Source organism: Equus caballus, chromosome 15, assembly GCF_041296265.1.
Source record: "Equus caballus isolate H_3958 breed thoroughbred chromosome 15, TB-T2T, whole genome shotgun sequence".
Lineage (NCBI taxonomy): Eukaryota > Metazoa > Chordata > Mammalia > Perissodactyla > Equidae > Equus > Equus caballus.
The window spans coordinates 65373092-65392911 of record NC_091698.1 but is presented as its reverse complement, the minus strand read 5'-3'; positions in this window follow the sequence as shown (position 1 = coordinate 65392911).

The window sequence follows — 19820 nt, the reverse complement described above, 5'->3', positions numbered from 1 at the left end:
TATAGCCTAGCCAGCATGCTAGGATGTCACGTGAAGGGACTGTTTTGCTCAACAGGGGCACTCTTTGATAAATAGAAACAAACATCAATTAGATCTCTTTTCAAGGAGATTCAGGAGCAAAGAGATACACATGATCCTTAAACAACAGTTGTGGGGAGTTAGGAGCAGAAGGAAGAAGCAGAAAGCAAACCAAAGCAGGGATGGGTTGAATCACAAAGCTGTCGGAGATGTAAAGTGGTGCTCGATGATTGAGCTGCTCCGTTGCAGCTGCTATGTATCCTGAGCTTGGCTTTGCTGCATTTAAGATGGTTTCCCGTGTTTTTGGTGGAAGGGACATGGTGCTGTAGGGACAGGGTCTGCGAAAGCTTTCCAATTCTTGAAAAAAAGAACTGCGTTTCCACAAATTAACACACCTAATAAGATAGGTCTCTAAAGAAAGACTATTTTAGCACTAAGAGAAATTGTGCAGTTATCTCTGAAAGTAATATTTTCTCCACCTACAATATGACTTTACAGTGAATCTCAGAGCAGTAGGACTCATATTTATAAAATCCTTTAGCAGCAAAGCTATCTTATTACACACACACACACACACAGAGGCACAAACTGGAATTGGGTAAACTGTTTAGGACCAAGGGCTAAATTGAGATAACTTACATGTTCCCATAGGATAGGACCACTTCCCTATGAAATAGCTGACAGATATGTCATATCAAGAGTTAAAAGAATGACTATCATAGGTACTCTAGGCAGGATTTTAGCCGACCGCAAAGTGGTTAAGAACAGCTACAATATGGATATGGGAAAAACATGATCTAGATAAGAAATGGTAACCGGACCTCACATTTCTCAAGCATCCCTGAGATGCACATTCCAGAAACTTATCAGTCAGTCAGGCATAGGCCGTCTCATAAATGAGAAATCAGATAATTAAATCTCTAATACTTTTTTTTTTCAACTTGTTTTTGGGGTAAAATACCCATAACATAAAATCTACCTCCTTAATTATTTTTAAGTGTACAGTTCAGTAGTGTTAAGAACATTCACATTGTTGTGAATCTTTCCTTCCTGTAAAACTGAAACTCTATACCCATTGAACAATAACTCCCCTGCTCGCCCTTTCCCCCAGCCCCTGGCAACCACCATTCTACTTTCTGTTTCTATGATTTTGATGATTCTAAAACCCCACATAAGTGGAATTATGCAATATTTGTCTTTTTGTGACTGGCTTATTTCATTTAGCATGATGTCCTAAGGTTTATCTACATTGTAGCTTATGATAGGGTTTCCTTCCTTTTGGAGGCTGAGTAATATTCGATTGTATGTATACACCACATTTTACTATCTATTCATCCATCAGTAGATACTTGGGTTGCTTCATCATTTTTGCTACCATAAATAATGCTGCTATAACCAAGAGTGGACAAATATCTCTTTGAGATCCAATTCTTTGGGTCATATCTATTCCTAATTAAACAATTTCTTAACAGAATTTTTATGCTTACTTGAAAATTATATTTGAGACTTTTTAATATATGAATCACTTTTATATTTATCTAGAACAGAAAAGTATGTTGTGTTTACCACAAATTTATCACATTTGTCCAATAAACGGCTAAGGGGTTACCAAAACATGGAGTGATATGCGACAGATAATTCTTTTACATGCCTCTTAACAAAATGTAACACAGCTTCACGTACTTATATCTATCTTCTTTGAGTAACCTGACCATTCAACAGTGGTTTGTGGACTAGCAGTATGGACAAAATTCAGAAGCTTGCGAGAATTTGTAATCTCAGGCCCCAACCCAGATTTACTGAGTCAGAATCTGCATGTTAATGAGGTTCCCAGGTGATTCTTATGCGTGATAAAGTTGGAAAAGTACTGCTACAAAGCACCTGATTGTGGCTTTGCCAGAAAATGTGAAATTGTTGTCCTTCCTCTAATGACAAGGAATTTGTTTTGCTTAATATTAAATTTATACAACATTGTTGTGCTTTGTGTATTTCTGTGAACATAGTAAAATTTTGCTTCAATGCCAGATCACATGACAAAAATTTTGGAAGATATTTTAAAAGCAGCTAATCTCAACGTAGATAGTAGCAAAAATGAAATAAAGTCCATTGAAATAATGACAACTTGAAGAGTTACATGTAAGTTCACAAATGCATAGACCATGACAGGTAATGCCATTTGGCAACAGTAATGGTAAAACATCATCTAAGGTAAGATATGCACTGATTTTAGCAATGCCCATATTAAAAAAAAAAATGTGTGCCTCAGAGTCACGCTCAGACAGTTTCAACAGGTCCAAGTGTGAAGTAGAGTCCTGTAACAAGGACAATTTATTGACCATGGCTTCAGTCTTGGGTGATTTTCTTTTGTTAGAAAATGTCAATAAAGTAAAGGAACAACCACAGTCCTTCTGTCTAAATAATATCAATTTATTTTAGAAAAATTGGACGTAGCTGGTAGAAAAAAAAAAAAAGCATATTTTTAAAAATCTTAGGATTGAATTAGGAATGGGGCATAATCTCTTTACCTGTATCAGTATTATTCAAAGTGTGATCTGAATACTACATGCTTCAATATCATCTTGAAACCTCTTTTCAGAATGGAAATTCCCGGGTTACACCCTAGACCGATACCAAAATCTCTGGGATCGTGTCTACTCACAGCACTTGTACTGAGTGCCTCAGTGACTCCCACGCACGCTAGTTTGTCATGAAAAACGAGTCTTGATTTTATATTTCCTTCTCTTCTCTGCACACAGGCTGGGAGGTCATTAACAAATGGTATTTACAAGCCGGCCTGGTGGCGCAGCATTTAAGAGCGCACGTTCTGCTTTGGCGGCCTGGGATTTGCCAGTTTGGATCCCGGATGGGGACATGTCACTGCTTGGTAAGCCATGCTATGGTAGGCGTCACACATACACAGTAGAGGAAGACGGGCATGGATGTTAGCTCAGGGCCAGTCTTTCTTAGCGAAAAGAGGATTGGCAGCAGTTAGCTCAGGGCTAATCTTCTTCCTAAAAAAAAAGAAAAAGGCATTTATCAATCAAGTGAGCTAGCATAGCAAGTTTGCTCTATAAACATGAATTTTCCACTTGCAGAAAAATTTCCTCTTGGAGAATAGCCACGAACTTATGTTAGTAAAACTGACGTTGCTAAAAACAATAATAGCAACTTTCAATTATATTTAAGATTATTAAAGCATTAGCTTTCCTCAGGTTCATCTAGGAACTCCCTTCCATGGATAGCAAGGTTGTTTGCCATTATGATGACCCAAATCCTATTTGACTCCTCAGGGTTGTGCTTGGTATGAAAAATTTTCAGGTTATCTGTTTGAATTAGAAAATTTCGAAGCAGTGCACAGTATGCCGAAACACAACTTGATTTGTTTATGCTTGTCCTTTTGTCATAAATTATTGCAGGTAAGTGTATTAATAAACAGATCTTTTAAACTTATTTGATAAATTTCAATAATCTAATGTGATGGTTAATTTTATATATCAACTTGGTTAAACCACAATACCCACAGTACCTGGTTTTTGGTCAAACACTAGTCTAGATGTTGCTGTGAAGGTATTTTTTAGATGTGATTAATATTTACCTCGGTAAACTTTGAATGAAGCAGAATACTCTCCATAACGTGGGTAGGCCTCATCTGATCAGCTGAAGGCTTTAGAGAAAATAGACTGAGGTCCTTTAGGGAGGAGAGAATCCTGCCTCCAGAGTCACTTTGAACTTGACCTGCGATATCAACTCTTACCACGCTGGGTCTCCAGCTTCCTGGCCTGCCCTGCAGAATTCTGACTCACCAGTCCCCACAATCATGTGAGCCAATTCCTTAAACTAAATCTCTTTCTCTCTCTAAACATATATATATATATATATATATATATATATACACACACACACACATATCCTATTTGTTCAATTTCTCTGGGTAACCCTGACTAATACATGCAGCTATAGTAAACAAAATGATGTGGCTCCCCTCTGAAAGAGCTACACCTTATGGAAACCGTATACATTGAAAAAAAGTTGATATCTGATACTATTCTATGCAGGAGTTATGCTAAATTTAAAATTAAAGTTCTCTTTTTATCAGCTATTATGGCTTACTGGAGTGCATGACTAATTAAGATGTATATAGAAACATCATATGATAACTTACTATTCACTCCTGTTTCATCACAGCAGATCTATCCTTCAGCTCTTTAGAATTCACATAGTACGTGGTTTCACATGACTTGATTTTATAACGATTTGTCGTTTGCTTCAGGTTGCCAAATTCTTTTCTAAAAAATTGACGTATAAATTTACAGCAAAAATCCCCCCAAAACGTCGATCACAGTTTGGGAAAGTGATTCTAAATATGAGTGCAAAACAGTCCACTTTTTGAAGCCCATAAGTTTGTGATCGCATTTTTAGCCATAGAATTACAGAAATGGATTGAGCATATGACCAAGCCTTTTTCGTTTCCATAGGAGAAAGGTATATTTTTCTTTCTCTGAAACATAACGGTAACTGTGTATCTCAGTTTAGGAATATGAAGTTAGGCATTGAACAATTTGATAAACAAATATGCTTAGCTTATATAAGAATTTGTAGGCAGAATTGCATAGTGGTTAAATACTCAGACTCCAGAAACAGTAGATCAAGGTTTAATGTATAAATTTGGGCATCACTTAACCCCAGTATTTAGTTTATCTGGAAATAAGGATAATAAATGTATCCACTTCGTAGAGTTGTATTAAGTGAGATAATCCATGCAAACTGCTAAGCATGATTTCTGGTTCATAATGAATGATTATAAGGGTTATTTTATTGCTGTTATTATATATACTCATATACCAACATACAAAGAAAAAGATCTTGCCTATCATAGTTATCTTTGAACATTAGCCTAGGATTGACCTTTATTTTCTTGTTTACATTTTATACTTTATGTGTCTTCAAATCTTGTACTAATAGATAGCTGTTATAATCAGAACAAAAGCTGTTTTTAAGAATAATAAAAAGAAAAAACATCGGTAATGTAATAAACACAACTTACATTAGTGAGGGTGGGGTATGGGGAAGGTGCAAAGGCAAGCGAGAGAAAAATACACTGAGAAGACACAGCCACCTGGACAGTAGATATGTGCTGAGAAAAAGCAGGTAATAGAGAGTAAGCAGGGTAGATTCTAGAGCTGTGGGTGAAATGAAGGCATTGGCATGGGAAGATTAGTTTGGATGTGGCATGTGGGATGAGCTGAGCAAATAGAGCATTAAAGAGTTGAAACCAGCCAGGCAACTGCCAGAGTAATACAGCCAGGAGGTGAAGAAGGCAGAGGTAAAATTATAGATGTAAGAACATAAAGGGGCTGGCCCTGTGGCCGAGTGGTTAGGCTCATCCTCTCCGCTTTGGTAGCCCGGGTTTCGCCAGTTCAGATTCTGGGCGCGGACATGGCACCTCTCATCAGGCCACGATGAGGCAGCGTCCCACATGGCACAACCAGAAGGACCTACACCTAGAATATACAACTATGTACTGGGGGCTTTAGGGAGAAGAATTGTAAAAAACACACACATAAAACGATTCATCTGAAAGATATTTCAAAGAAAGAAGCAGTCAGACTTTGTAGTAAGTTGAGTGATAGTAAAAGAGGAGTCAAATATGACTGCAAGTTTTTGACTCTGGCAAGTGACAACAAAAATGGAGTAGTTTAGAAGTCAGAGGCAGTTTTAAGATGGGAGAATCATACATGCTTGGAGAGAGGACAGTTTGAAATGGCAGTGGACTATCTGGGTGGGGTTGAAGTTTAAGCCGTTAGAAATTTCCTATTACCAACAAAGCGTATCAGAGCTGGGAGACACCTTGCAGATCACATAATCCACATCCCTCATTTAAGGTTTTTGCAACAAAAGTGATATGTCACTGTCCCACAGCTGGGTGACTGCAGAACCAGGGTGAGGACCCAGTCTGCTAACACCCAGATCAGAGTTTGCCACTCGTGATCCTGCCAAACCAGCTGGCACAGAATCCTAACTTCAAAGATTCCTAAAACCTCATTTTTTTGGACTGATGAGTGGAATATTTTAAGATGGCATAATTTTTAAACATCTAAGAATATACAACATCACGCATGTTATATAACCATTCTTAAAGCTTAAATGACGGAAGAGCTACATATCACAACAAAGGTGATTTTTAAATATAGAGGAAACATATTCCACAGACCTTAGGTAATTTTTACTATTTTTATTTAAATGTCAACATAGTCTACTTTTATAGGTGTCCCATTACTTTCTTCTTTTTTGTCTTTTTTTGGTCACGTCTTCCTTTTAGGGAACTGAATTTGTCTAATCACTTGGAGACAGAGGTGTTCTTTCACAATTTCTCTTAATGATGCTAAAATAGATGATTTTTATCATCATGTTAGCCACAAAATCTCATCATTTTCTGGCATTAAACAGAGAGACAATTTGGTCACTAAGAAGATTTTGGTAATTAGATGTGTTGAAAATGTTCAGCTAGTGGGTCAATCTGATCACGGTTAACACCAGCTTAAAAATTAGATTTTAGTTTTGAAACCAAGTTATCTCTTTCATCTTAGACTATTCTCCACCAAGGTCATGTCATTGTCAGCTATTTAATATTTCCAAAATTGGAACATTCCTAAATCTTCCAGCAGCAGAAACATTAGTCCAAATATCCGTGAACTCACATTTAAACTTTCACATAATTTTCCTTTTTTTCCTCTGGAGATTAAAAGACAGGCTCAACATGTATCAATTAATTCACAAAATGTACGTTAAGTTCATAATATGAACCAGGAATTGTTTTATTTATAGAGGATACATTAATGAATAAAACAAAACAAAAGAATTTTGAATTTTATGCCAAGAGATATATGAAACCATCATAAAGTTTTGAACCATGTGATATCTCTCTTCCATTTTAAATTGGCTGGATTCTAAATATAAAATCAAGATGAAGTTTACAGGATTTATTGATAGCTTGAGTGCAAGCTCTGAGACAAAGAAAAATGTCAAGGACAATTCCAAGGTCTCAGCTTCAGCATCAGGAAAAATAGAGTTACCATTTGCTGAGGTTGATAAGACTTAGACAATAGCTGGTTTAGGAAGAAAAATCAGGGAAGTCTACAGACACATACAAAGCTTCAGCCCTGAATATTTGTTTAAATTTCTATCATTTAGACTGGAAAATATAAAACCTCAAGTTCCTTTTTATATCTCTACCTTAAAGATGAGATCACAAAATGAATATTTTGCAAGTCTCTGCTTCCTATTCTCTGTTCGTTTTCAGCTGTCTAGCCAAGAACTCAGCAAGTCCTAATAGCTCCCAAATGCAGCTTTCCAAGCCTTACTTTTATGTCACCTCTCAGAGAAGGGCAGAAAGGGAAAATGATTACTTAACGTCTTTTTCCTTCTCCTAAAATATTACCTGACCTCCACTCCATTAATCTCCTCACACATTCCAAATCACTTGGGTGGAAGGAGTTTTTTTATTTGTTTGTTTCTCCTATTACAAATATTTTCACTGTGGTGACCTTGATGTCTTCCCTATGTAAGAAGTTGCCTTACCTCTGGTTTTCTGGAAAATGGCACCTGGAGAAGCCTCATACACTAATGCTTTGTTGGGAGGTAGAATCCCAGGACAAGAGTTAGGGGAACAAAGGACTTGACACAAGGAAAGAGGATAAGAAAATAATACATGTTGCATTGAAGAGCTGGCCACAGTTTTATAAGAAAACTCATGTTAGTGACAAGGAGAGGCCATATAGAGCCACCCCTTGTTGGGAGAATCTGTCCGAAGAGTGAAAGGGGGAGCATTTTAAACTGACAGCTCCTTCCTGTATGCTGTTCCTCGTTAGTTAAGGATCGGCCCACAAAGATTTCATTTCTCTGCACTTCCGGGAATTCTACCAGGCCCTTCTGGGTAACCACGGGGAAATGAGAATCCCAGTGGGTCCAGTCAGGCTGGAATTAGGCACTGGTGATGTTAAAGGGCTCCCACTATAGCTAACTTGCCTCAGGGAGAAACTGAGTCAACCAGTAGTACTTGAAGATGAGGCCGGCCAGGGCATGAAAGCTATAAGAGCATTTTGAGTAGGACCACTCTATCTGAGAAGCAAGACAAATGACTAAGGTTTAGGGGCTAAGTAAAATTGATGATAGTGGGAGAGGCGCATAGGTTGAATGTGGCAGAATTTGTTTCTTGCACTACTCAGATCTGCTTACACCCTCTCTTGTATAAGCATATGATGCCTTCAATTCTATCGTGAGAGGGGTGGTACAAATCTGGTTCTTCAAAGAGGGAACACTTGCAATGTCCTAAAAAGACTTAAGGAGGATAAGCAAAACAAACCACATCTCTTGATGTTACAGCTGTTTCTGGCACAGTAATGGATACTTATCATCTCCCTCTTCTACTGCCAACCTCAGATTTTTCTTAGAGACTTTGACTAGTCATGGTTACTTGCTTGGTGGAGTGTCCCAGCACTTTATCCCCAAGGTGTATAAGCCCTTACTTACCTTACCATATGGTGTGGAGTGGGGTGGAGGGGGTGGGAGGGCTGTAGTTGCTGCAATTGTCCATTCACAGTTATCCCTGGGCACTGAAAACCAAGAGATACCCCAGTAAATCCCTGGTTTGCGGATCTACTCCTCTTTGCCTTAATTGTGTAATCAACCCCAGCTTAGTATGACAATTATTTATTAACTCAGTGAAAACAGTAGTTCCTTTCTTTTCCTGCTGGTCCACTGGTGGTGGCCAGACAGCAATAATAGCTTCCAATTAAGCAGAAAACTTTTCTGTTTCTGCTGGCAGAAGTGTTGGGAACCAGGATCCCTAACTTGGCAGAGACTAATTTTGTAGAGAGAGAAAACACGAATTCTGCCAGAGGCCCACTGAGACTGATGGTGTGAAGGTCCAATCATACTTCCTTTGGTTCCTAGACTTCTAGCCGTTGGGAACACAGTACCGTGTATCAGCCATTGGTTCAGTGAATATACTGCACGCTGAAGGACAGCTGCCCAACCCACAAGGTGTTGTCCTTGAGCTGACAAACCAACTGAACCTTCAAAATGCCATTCCCCTATGGCTGTTTCTTGGTGATGTAAGGCCAGTGAACCTCATATTTGTCACTCTGTTTCCAAACTTCTTTGCATTAAAATAGGTTCTTTTGTCTGAGACAATATTGTGAGAAACATCATGTTGATAGCTCAGATATTCTGTAAGTCCTTGGGTGACCGTATTGGTTTGAGTTAGGAAGAATTTCTACACCCTCCAAAGTCCACTGGAATGAACTTATGACCAGGAGGTTTTCTTGTATCACTGAGGATGGTGACATTTTAAGGACTTCAGGTTTGGACCCAGAAAATGAAAAGTTGAACATTTAGTAGTGGTGATAGCTGTATCAGCCTTGGTGAGATGAAATCCCTATGGTTGAGCCTATGTGTAACCTATAATCATAGCTCTCTGTTTATGTATCTACAACACAAGCACCATTGTGGCTGAGGATAGGCTGGCTGACAATCACAGAAAGTTCGTGCTTACAACTGATTGTTGAGAACCTTATCTGCAGTGGATGCTTTCTTGTAGACAAAAGCACAAATACAAAGATCCACACGCTTTTAGCCTCAACCCATAGGCACATCCACTTCACACTGCTTCAGACTTTCTTCTTCCCCTTCTTTGTTCAAGGCCCTTAACCAACCTGTTAAGCCATTCATTCCACTCCCCTGGAGTCAATGTATTTCCCTACATCCCTTTTCCCTCCACACTAAGTAGACAATAAAGTGTGTCGATTGCAGATCTGCCTACTAGAAGAATTATTTCCATTCCCTTGCCCTTCAGGGCCACTTCTGAGTGGGATGTAATAAGACAGTCAACTCAAATGAACAAAGCCTGACAGTTACACTTTTCCCTCAGTTGTATGCAAGAAACCCACAGGCAATCATCCCATGAGGCCATGGGTGTGAGTTGAGGCAGAAATATCACTGCAATGGAAATAGGTGACAGGTAACTTACTTGTTCATGCAATTTACATGTACCTTCAGGACTTGCCTCTGCCAGTTCCGAATCCATCTTCATCCTAGAACGGATAGCTGCTGTGCTTCCCTGATTTTGAGTTCATGGATCTAATAACTCCCAGTTTATCATGAGTAGTTCAACTGCATAGATTTTTAGTGTCCCATGACTTGGTGTTCAGTATCTATTAAGGCCCATTAATATGCAGAGAGCCGTTATTCCAATGGATAGTAGGTTTCTGCTACAGAGATCTTGCTTCAGTGCCCTAAAGGTCTGTATCACCTCTTTCTCAGTTGTGGGAGATGTGGGATGCAACAAGTTGGCATCTGCCTTAAAGGGAATGTCCCATCATGGCCCAAACCACTGGACCCATAAAAACTTCCCTGAAATCTCCCAAATTATTGTAGGATGCATTTCCTACCTTCTGGAACACATGTCTTACCAGGGCTTCTAGGATAGTTGCCAGTTTCTTCTCCTCTAGTCTAATTAGCACGATTTCATCTTAGTAGAACTGTATGATGTTCTGTTGCATATCAAGATAATGAAAATGTCTACATTTATGTTATAAGGAAATAGGAGGTTCAACTTAATCCTGAGGAAAGACAGTGAAAGAATATTGCTGCCCTTACCGCTTAAAGATAAATTCCTCATACCAAATGCCACAGGTTGTAAGTGAGTTGTCCTACTAAAGATACCACATCTCCTAGCAACTGCAATTGGATCTACCACCTGGATAAATTTATGATCGTTTATTGGTATCCACCATACCCAACCAGGTTTTGGTAGACATCAAGCAAGTGAATTAAATAGGGCTGTGATTAGAACCATCACTCCTGCCTCTTTCAAGTGTTTGATATCGATGCTAATCTCTACAATTCCTCTCTAGGTATTGTATTTTTTCTAAAGTTCCATGTCAGCTGGGGTGGAGGGGAAGTTTCAGAAACTTTTATTTTCCCTTCCAACCATAACGTGACTTATCCTACAGGTCAGAGAATCAAGGTAGAGTATTTTCCAGTTGCTGTGTTCACAATTAAATATTTGAGGCTCAGGAAAATTGTCTCATAATGGACCAAACACCCATTGGGCCAACTATATAAACATCTGGCCAAAATTCAAAAACTCCAAATCATTATTTGTACTCTACTCAGAGGATCATAAAGGCATTTTTTTAGTTCCCTGATGTCAGTATCATGTCAGACCACATCTTAGAAAGCCTGGAAAGCTCTCAGAAAGCACAGTTACTCTAGAAATTGTCTGCAAGTCTGTTTGGAGAATGACTGTAGGATTTACTGTATACACTTACAGTGTCTTTGAGGGTCCTCCTCAAGAGCATTTGGCCTCCTCTTCAATCAATGAGCTGTCCCAACGAACTGAGGGACCTGGAGCCAGGGTGAAGAGCTATGATTTTCCATCTTGACAGTTGACATCAGTTGCTCTGCTAGCCAAATTTCTTTAGTTTTATTATTATACAAATTAATTCAAATTAAGCACATCTTAGTTAGCTGATAGTCATTTCTCTGGATCTCTCTGGATTATCATTACTTACCAACTAGCTTTCTGCTGTACATTTCAGCAATTGCATTTACCTTGTCTCTGAGAGTTACATGCTGCTACCTAGCCCATGCCATTTCAAAATGCTATTTCCCCGTTGATATCTGGAATCCAAGTTCCATAGCAGTGTCTTTCTGCAGAGATAGCCACCGAAGTTCTTCTCAAAATGCATTCTTTGTTGCCAAAGTGAAGGCAAATCTTTTGCGTCGTTCCTGGGAACCTAGGCAGGTGGTAGTTTCTCAGTGACATTTACTATGTAAATCCATTCTAACATTGCCAACTCCTTGTGACTTTTAACCAGTCCCTCAATGCTGTGCCAAGTATTCTGAAATCTCCACCTCACTTACCATAGATCATTGTTATATCCAATCATCAAAGAGCCATCAGAGCAAACTATTATGACCAGCTTCAGGTGTATTTGCCAGAACGTTGAACCATTAGTGTGAGTGAGTGCCCCAGTGTCAATGAGTTCTCCCCTCTCCAGCCTTCTATTCCATCTTCCTGGATCAACACTTCAAAACACACTCCTGTACTTATTTCCTCAGTTCCTGGCAGTACATATATGTACAGCAGTGTACGCAATTCCTTTGGTGGGTATGCTCTTTATTCCCAGAACAATGCTTCTTACTAGTCTGGAGGCTAGGAAGGATAACGGGGGTAAGTCTTAAAGAAAACAAGCATCATCTTTGTTCAGGCAAGGACACTGTATGGGATTCAGATATGGGGAAACCGTTCTCCTTTAGCAAGAGGAAGCTGGGTGTTTCTACAAGCCAGAAGGGTTCAGTGGAATTTGAAGTTTCAAGATTCTCAGGTTTATTAACTGATGATCCCATCTCATATGTCAGGGTTCCATCCTTTCCAAATCAGAGGCTGTGCATTCAATTTCATTTTGCAGCTCTGCCACTATTATGATCAAACTCTAAGCCTCCTTTTTAGTTTACAATACCCTTTGCATCAAGGAATAAGAATCTTTTTTAGAGCTGCATTCGAGACCTCTGGCTTTCAAAGTACACTTTAGTTTGGCCTCAAATGCTGTTCAAATCAGCCGTCCCAACCACAGTCATATAATTATCATTGCTCCCACATTGATCAAGTGCATTAAACACTTCCTCTCAATTCTCTGTCTCCAGCAGCACCTCAATCCAATTAATCGTAGGTGAAAGCTTTAATAATTGTATATATCATAGGTTATCACCACCTCACTTTCCACCAGCAATGGGGGCCCTGTTACCTTCAGTCATGTGGGCAATCCAACTACAAATTCCTATCCTGAGGGTCCATTTTCCAGATAGAGGTGCCAAACGCCTTGCCCAGATTTCCAGAAAACAGAGCTTGAAATAAAATTTTCATGTGAACATTTTCTTGGGGGAGCACAATCCTGGGGAATTGAGAGCATCCCCCAAGAGAAAGGGAAAGGGGAATGAAGCAGGAAAGAAAGGAGAGCAAACACAAGGGAATGTGTTACCAAGCTGGCAACAGCTTTGCAAGGAAATGAACCTGGTTATTCAGTCCCTCAATTTATCTGTCAGCTGCCTCCTAAATACTCTTTCTTTGGTCAAATTTTACTCATAGGGCATTATATTTCCTGAACTTTCAGGTTGTTTTACTTGACTTCTTCAGGCAGCTGCTGAGAAAGCCAGAGCATCCTTGGGCTTGATTGATTGGACGAGAATGCTGCTTTGGCTCCCACTGTAGACAGTGTATTGGAGCCTTTGCTAAAATCTGGTACTTGTTACTATAAGACATCCAAAGGTGTTAGAAGCTGTGGTAAGATCAGAGATGGTAGCCAGGCTTTGTGAGCACGAGAATGTATAGTGTCTGTGTAGTCAGTGGCACCCTCAGGTAGGGAAACAGGGAAATTGGCCAAGGCAAGAGAGGTTGATAGGGTCAACTGGATGTGGGGAAGTGCAGAAGCCGAGTTTAGTGAAAGAGCCATCATTTGGTAAATCTCTCCCTAAGGATGCTAGCCAGCACCTTAGTAACTTCAATACTGGGGCTCTTGACAGAAGCATGATGACTTGGAAGACTAACAAAAGAACTAGAAGATCCAGGATCTAATGTGTAATAAAGAAAGTCTAATTCACCAAAGATCAGAAGTGGCAACATAATAGGGAACAATATTAAATAAATGAGAAGATGTTATAGAAACCTGCCCCCAATGAAAATTGGGGCATTATTAAAAATTGTTTGACACATCCACTATATACTAAAAAAACAAAAGGCAAAAGTAGGATGAAATGATAGTTTGCTGGAGGCAAACTGGAAACATGAGAAGTTTACTGACAAATCTCAAGGTTATTCTTTCTTTTCTGAAAATATCCCTTCTTTGTCTTTTGAGGTGTTGGGCCTTCATAAGAAAGTAATTGCTTTTGTTGAATCACCCGTTTTCTAAGAATAAGTATCCATCTTTCCCTCAAAAAAAATCTTCTCTTTTACTATGATCTTACTGCTGATAGCAATAACTTAATATTCAGACTCTCCCTTGAAATAAATTTGACATGGAATATCAGTTTTCTTATCCAAAAATAGCAGTAACAACTGAGCTAATCTGTCAGTCACCTTGTGCAGTACGGAGCACATCAAAAGAGTATATTAAATACAAGATTGATTCAATAGGCAATTCAGTGGTTATTATTATATGCCTAGTGAAGTAACACAAAGAATTCCTGAGTATGTTGTGAGTAGAGCAAGGGAGGTGAACAGGGGAAGGCTTGGGAATAAGATAGGAGAGGAAGAAGAAAATGAGGCAGATTATGTGCCAATTTCAGGAAATAAATTAAATAGATAAATAATTACTGTTGTTTTAGTCAATGTAATCAAACAACTAGCCCAATTAGTTTTCTCCTTTTCAAAATACATGCCTTGTTTTTGTTAAAGTAATGCATCTTCATGATGAAAAATAAAATAGGACAATGAGCTTAAAATGAAAAGCAACAGACCTCTCCTACCACTCCCATCTCCAATGTCCCTCCTGAAGCCAACTACTATTTCTTCTGAAGAATGTCCTCCCGTCTCTAACATGCTTATAAGACATATAATAGACTCATTAATTTTGACATTATCTGTTGAGTTGCTGCTATGATAGATGTTTTAGGGCACTCAAACCCCCTCCACCGGTACACCCCCTTCCTAGGTTTGATAGTTACATCAGTATTTTTAGTTTCTCTGTTAATTATTTGTGTAACTCAAAATAATATACAAACCTCTGCTTCATGGTCCATTGATGTTTTCTAGTTTTTCTTGACTGCCATTTTCCCAGATTGCTACAGTCTCTCTGCCTCAACTGTTCACCCCACCTAAGCATCCTAACTTCTGTTATTTATATCTTTATCTTTACATTGTTAGGATATGTTGGTAGGGCTCCTTGGGATAATTCTCTTTTACAATATTTAGGGCCCAAAAAGGGGGAAAAAAGGGGAGTTTTAGTAAGTCTTTCTTTCTCTGGTCACTAAGCTATCTCCTATGGCCCAGGAGCCTTAGAAACTCAGATTTATTACTTGACATAGCACAGTCTGAATGCAGATACCAGTGCCTGGAATGTAAGGATGAGAATGGCTTTTAGCAGCATTCTTTAGAAATGCCACTCAGTTTTAGGCTGCAGGAGACCCAGATGTAAACCTAACCCATCTTTGATCACCTTAAGGCTGATTAGCATATAAGCACCTGGCCCGTCTCAATTACTTTAGCCTGCTTATTCCACCCAACTAAGAAAGACCCTTTCTTCGGCAGAGCTTGAGGCAACTGTCAAGTGCTTGGCCTATGCTTGTTGCAACGACTAGCATTGCTGATGGAATTCCTCTGGGGTTGTGAAAAGGACTCAGCTTTTTGATAAATTATGGCTATCTGAAAAAGCCCACTCCATCTCTGCCTTCAGCTTGTGCATTACCCTGCCTGGACTGGTAAGAAACTAGACTTTAACGCTTCTTTCTGTCCAGGAATCTTCCTTTTCTCTTCCCCGCCATAGCTTTCAAGGAACGAGAGATGGCATTAAAGCTTGTTTTTATTTTATCATACTCAGTGGGTCTGAGTCTGTGTAAAAATTCATATTCTAACCTCCACCTCTGGTACTAGAAAATTAATCTTTATTTAGACATCTGGTGGTAATATTTACATTGTATTCTACAACATCAATGAAATCATCTGAGGGTTATCTAAACATTGATGGCTAAAGTTAAAAGACCAAAAGCAGTATGAATGTTATTACGAGTTTGTGAATGTTGTTTATTGCAAAGGTAGGTAGAGGTCTGGGATTACCGCTCTTTCTCTATGGGCTCAATGTAAGAAGCTGGTTCCTACTCAAACAAAAATAACAGATAGAATCTCCTTCATTATACTCCATCATTTGCTTAAAATCACATCACACTTTAATTCGCTTTATATTGGAACAATTTTTTTTCTTATACATTTTCTTTGGTATTTCTTGAAATAACTTACAGCCTTTCTCTTTGCATGTGAAAAAATATAAGCCATTTATAATATCTTTCAGCCTATTGTCTAGTCATCTTCTCTTTTTTTGTTTTTTGATGAGGAAGATTAGCCCTGAACTAACAACTGTGTCAATCTCCCTCTATTTTGTATGTGGGACACTGCCTCAGCATGACACGATGAGCAGTACATAGGTTTGCGCTGGGGATCCGAACCCATGAATCCTGCGTCACCAAAGTGGAGGGCACAAACCTGACTGCTACACCACTGGGCTGGCCTTAGTCTTCCTTTTGAAGATATACTTCTTAGTAACCATTGATTTCCTTTGCTGTTTTGTACAGTTGATATTTCCTATTACTCAGATCCTAGATTATTCTCGCCGGTTCTTATATCCCATATCTTCCTACTTTTTCATTTTTCATCCTCATTTTGCTGAAGTTCATCCTCAAGAAACAGACTCAGAAAGATTTATTAGAAGTAAGAAGAAAAAATACTTACACAACTAGAAATTATTTTATTTTCCCTCAAATCCTATTGATAAGATGATTACTAAATATAAAATTCTCAATCAAAATTAATTTCCCTTCAGAATGTTTAAAGGCCATGCGTGCTCTGTCTCTAGCATTTATTTTGGTGATGAAAAATTTGATGCCAGTTTGATTTTTTCCCTTGGTTGACAACCTAATATTTTGCTTTTTTCCTTCTGTGACAGCTCATAGGATCAGTTCTCTCCCCTAGATATTTATACAATGTCCTCATTATTGCTTGGGAAATTCAGAGAGATTTCCTTTCTTATCTCAACCTTCTTAGCATTCAATGGATCTTTTCTCTTAAATACTTACATCTCTCTTTAATTCTGGGAGATGTTCTTGTTTTATTTATTTGATAATTTCCTCTTTGCTGTTTCTATGATTTCTCTTTGTGGAACTCTGATTTAAGAGATGTTTGATATCCTGAGTTGAATATATATCTTACCTTTATTCTCGTATTTCCTACGTCTATGCTTTTCAGGGATAATTCCAAAGTGTTAGGATATGTGTCACTATCTTTGATTACTTTTTACGAATTGAATTTCAGTAACCATAGTTTTGAGTTCTTTGTTATTTTTAGATTATAATTTTTTATACAAACCATTCTTTTCTGTTAAATGTCTTATGTTCTCAAATGTCTCTGGCAATACCAATTCAAGGGAATTTTGTTTTGCTGTTTTTTAAATTTCTTTTTGTTATCTGATATATTTGTTCTCTTTGAGTTTAGTTTTTCAGCTTTTTCACTCTATCTTTTCTTTCATTCTGCAGGCTAGCCTCAAACATTTTATGTTCTTTGGTTATCTGTTCTTATCTAAGAGTGGGTAAATAGGAAGGCTGACTTGGAGTTCTGTGTACTTCGTGTGAGCAGATGGAGAGCCAGCCTTTATATGGTCCTTCCGCTACTTCATTCCCAGTGCCGAAATAGAAAGGCTTTGTTATTGAGCACAGACATCCACATAGATGGAATAGAAATCCCTGGATATTTCCTTCACTTTCTTTTGAGAAGAACTGTCCATTTTCCCCCTAGGAGTAAATACATCCCTGACTGCTTCCCTTTCTGAGTAGAAAAAGAGTTACAATGTGTTAAAGCTGAAAAGAGGGGCGGGGCAAATCTTCTCCATACTAACCTTCAATTGATGCCTCTCTTTTCAGTCTGGATTTCTGCAATACATGCTGTCTCTGAGTCCAGGGCTCTCTGAGATCTGGGACAAGAGAGGAGATTGGCCCTCTAGTCTGCTCACTCTCTCCATGCATAATCTAGGCTATAGATTCTATTGCTGTTTCATTATTCAACAAGTTTCCATTCAATTTCCATATTTGAGACATTTGTTAAAATCTTTCATCTACTGAAATTCATTGTTCAATCATCACTGTTATTGCCTTCATTGTTTTGGGATGACACTTTATAAATTTACTATTGTTTTGGTTCTCAAGAGGAAGAAAGACCAACACGTACTCCATCAGCCATCTTAAACCTAAACTGCAACTATCCTAATAAAGCAACACAATCAAATTAGTTATGAAAATTTTATTAGCTACTAGCTAAATTGACCAGTCAAGGAGTCAATAATTATTCCGTAAAGAATGAAGAGACAGAAAACAACTATAAAAAAGGAGAGGCAAAAATACAGATATTTTTCAGTCACAAAGAAAATTCCAGTCAATATCTAGTCAACATAACCTCTCTGAATTTCCTGGACAATTAAAAAAAAATTCCCTTAGAGGAGGAATTGTTTCAGTTGGTGCTTCTTTCTGCCTGCTATGGGCTCAATATGCAGCACTTTCAATCTAATCATAAATTATATCAGTTTTTTTTACAACCATTATAGCTAAGAATTAATTTTATTACTTTGATTTGTTATTAAAGCTTTGTAACTCTTTATTAATGTCAAAATATGGCCCTTCACACTTTAGTGAATGTCACTAATTTTAGGGGAAATTGATATACAGTTTTACAGGATAGTAAAAAGATATTGTGTTATCCTGTGGGTTGGCTTACATGTACAATTTCAATCACACTGGTTTCTGAGAGGCCAATCATCTGTAATTTAGTAGAGATTGTGCTGTTGGAGCCTTTTGCAGACTCCATTTCTCTTACTTTTGAGAGTGCTTGTCTACTAGATAAAAAGAATAAAAAGGAAAAGAAAAGAAAAAGACATTACCTAGTTTCTTAAATTCAAATGAGCTGATAATGCTGTTTGATTCCCCCACCCCACCCCTCATGGTGATGGAAGTCCTTCAAGGGTCTAAAAAGAGAATGTGACTACGCGTAAGTAGATTTTACTGTTTTAGAGGCCTGGACATCATCAGTTATTTTTTCCAAGCAGCCAGCCAATGCAATCACAAGTGAATCTCCTCAGGCCTGCCAATTTAGTGCTAGCTTATGTTTGGTGGCAACACAGTGTGTTGAAAGACAAATATGTCCCTGAATTTGGTCTGTAGTCTGGGTAGCCATAAGGCTGGTGGATACTTCCTATTTCTTTCTTTTTCTTTTCTTTTTTCTCTCTCTCTTTGTTTAATGACAGGACAGTCATCTTGGAACAAAACCAAATGTAACCTCTGTTTAATGTGGTGCTCAAAGATGTGGTGGAGGGTTTGGCCATGAATTCTTTATCCCTTTAACATCCTTCCTGACTTATCCACCTTCTTCTCTCAGTCTGTGTTGCTACTGGCTTGACTAAGTGGGCTGTGTCTCTCTTCCTGCACCATTCCAGAGAAAAGAAGAGAAGCAAATGCAATTGGTTGTGATTTCTTTGAGTCCAGCAAGAGTTGAGTCTATTATTAAAGTTGGGCTGTGTCTCTCTTCCTGCACCATTCCAGAGAAAAGAAGAGAAGTGGATGCTACTGGTTATGATTTCTTTGAGTCCAGTAAGAGTTGAGTCTATTATTGAAGTCCTCAAAAAAAAAATCCTACAGGATTCCAGCTCTTTTTTCCTTCAACCTCTCCCATTATACTAAACCACAGAAGACTATTCTAGTAATTAATAAACAGTCACCCTCCAAACCTCTTTGAAAAATGAGATTAGAAAAATAAAACTGCTTTAAGTAAGATTTTAAAAAAACAAGCTTAAGAGATGAGAAAATGTGGAGAATAAAAATTAAGGGGATTATCCTCAAGTACCTGAAGTCTACACCACTTTATTTTTACCGTCATTACTTTGAAATGACTGTCTCTCACTCAGATCAGAAGTGCTATGGAGATATCTTGATAGGTAGGGAATTTTGCTTATAAAATTTATATTGTAACATTATTTTATTAATCAGTATAT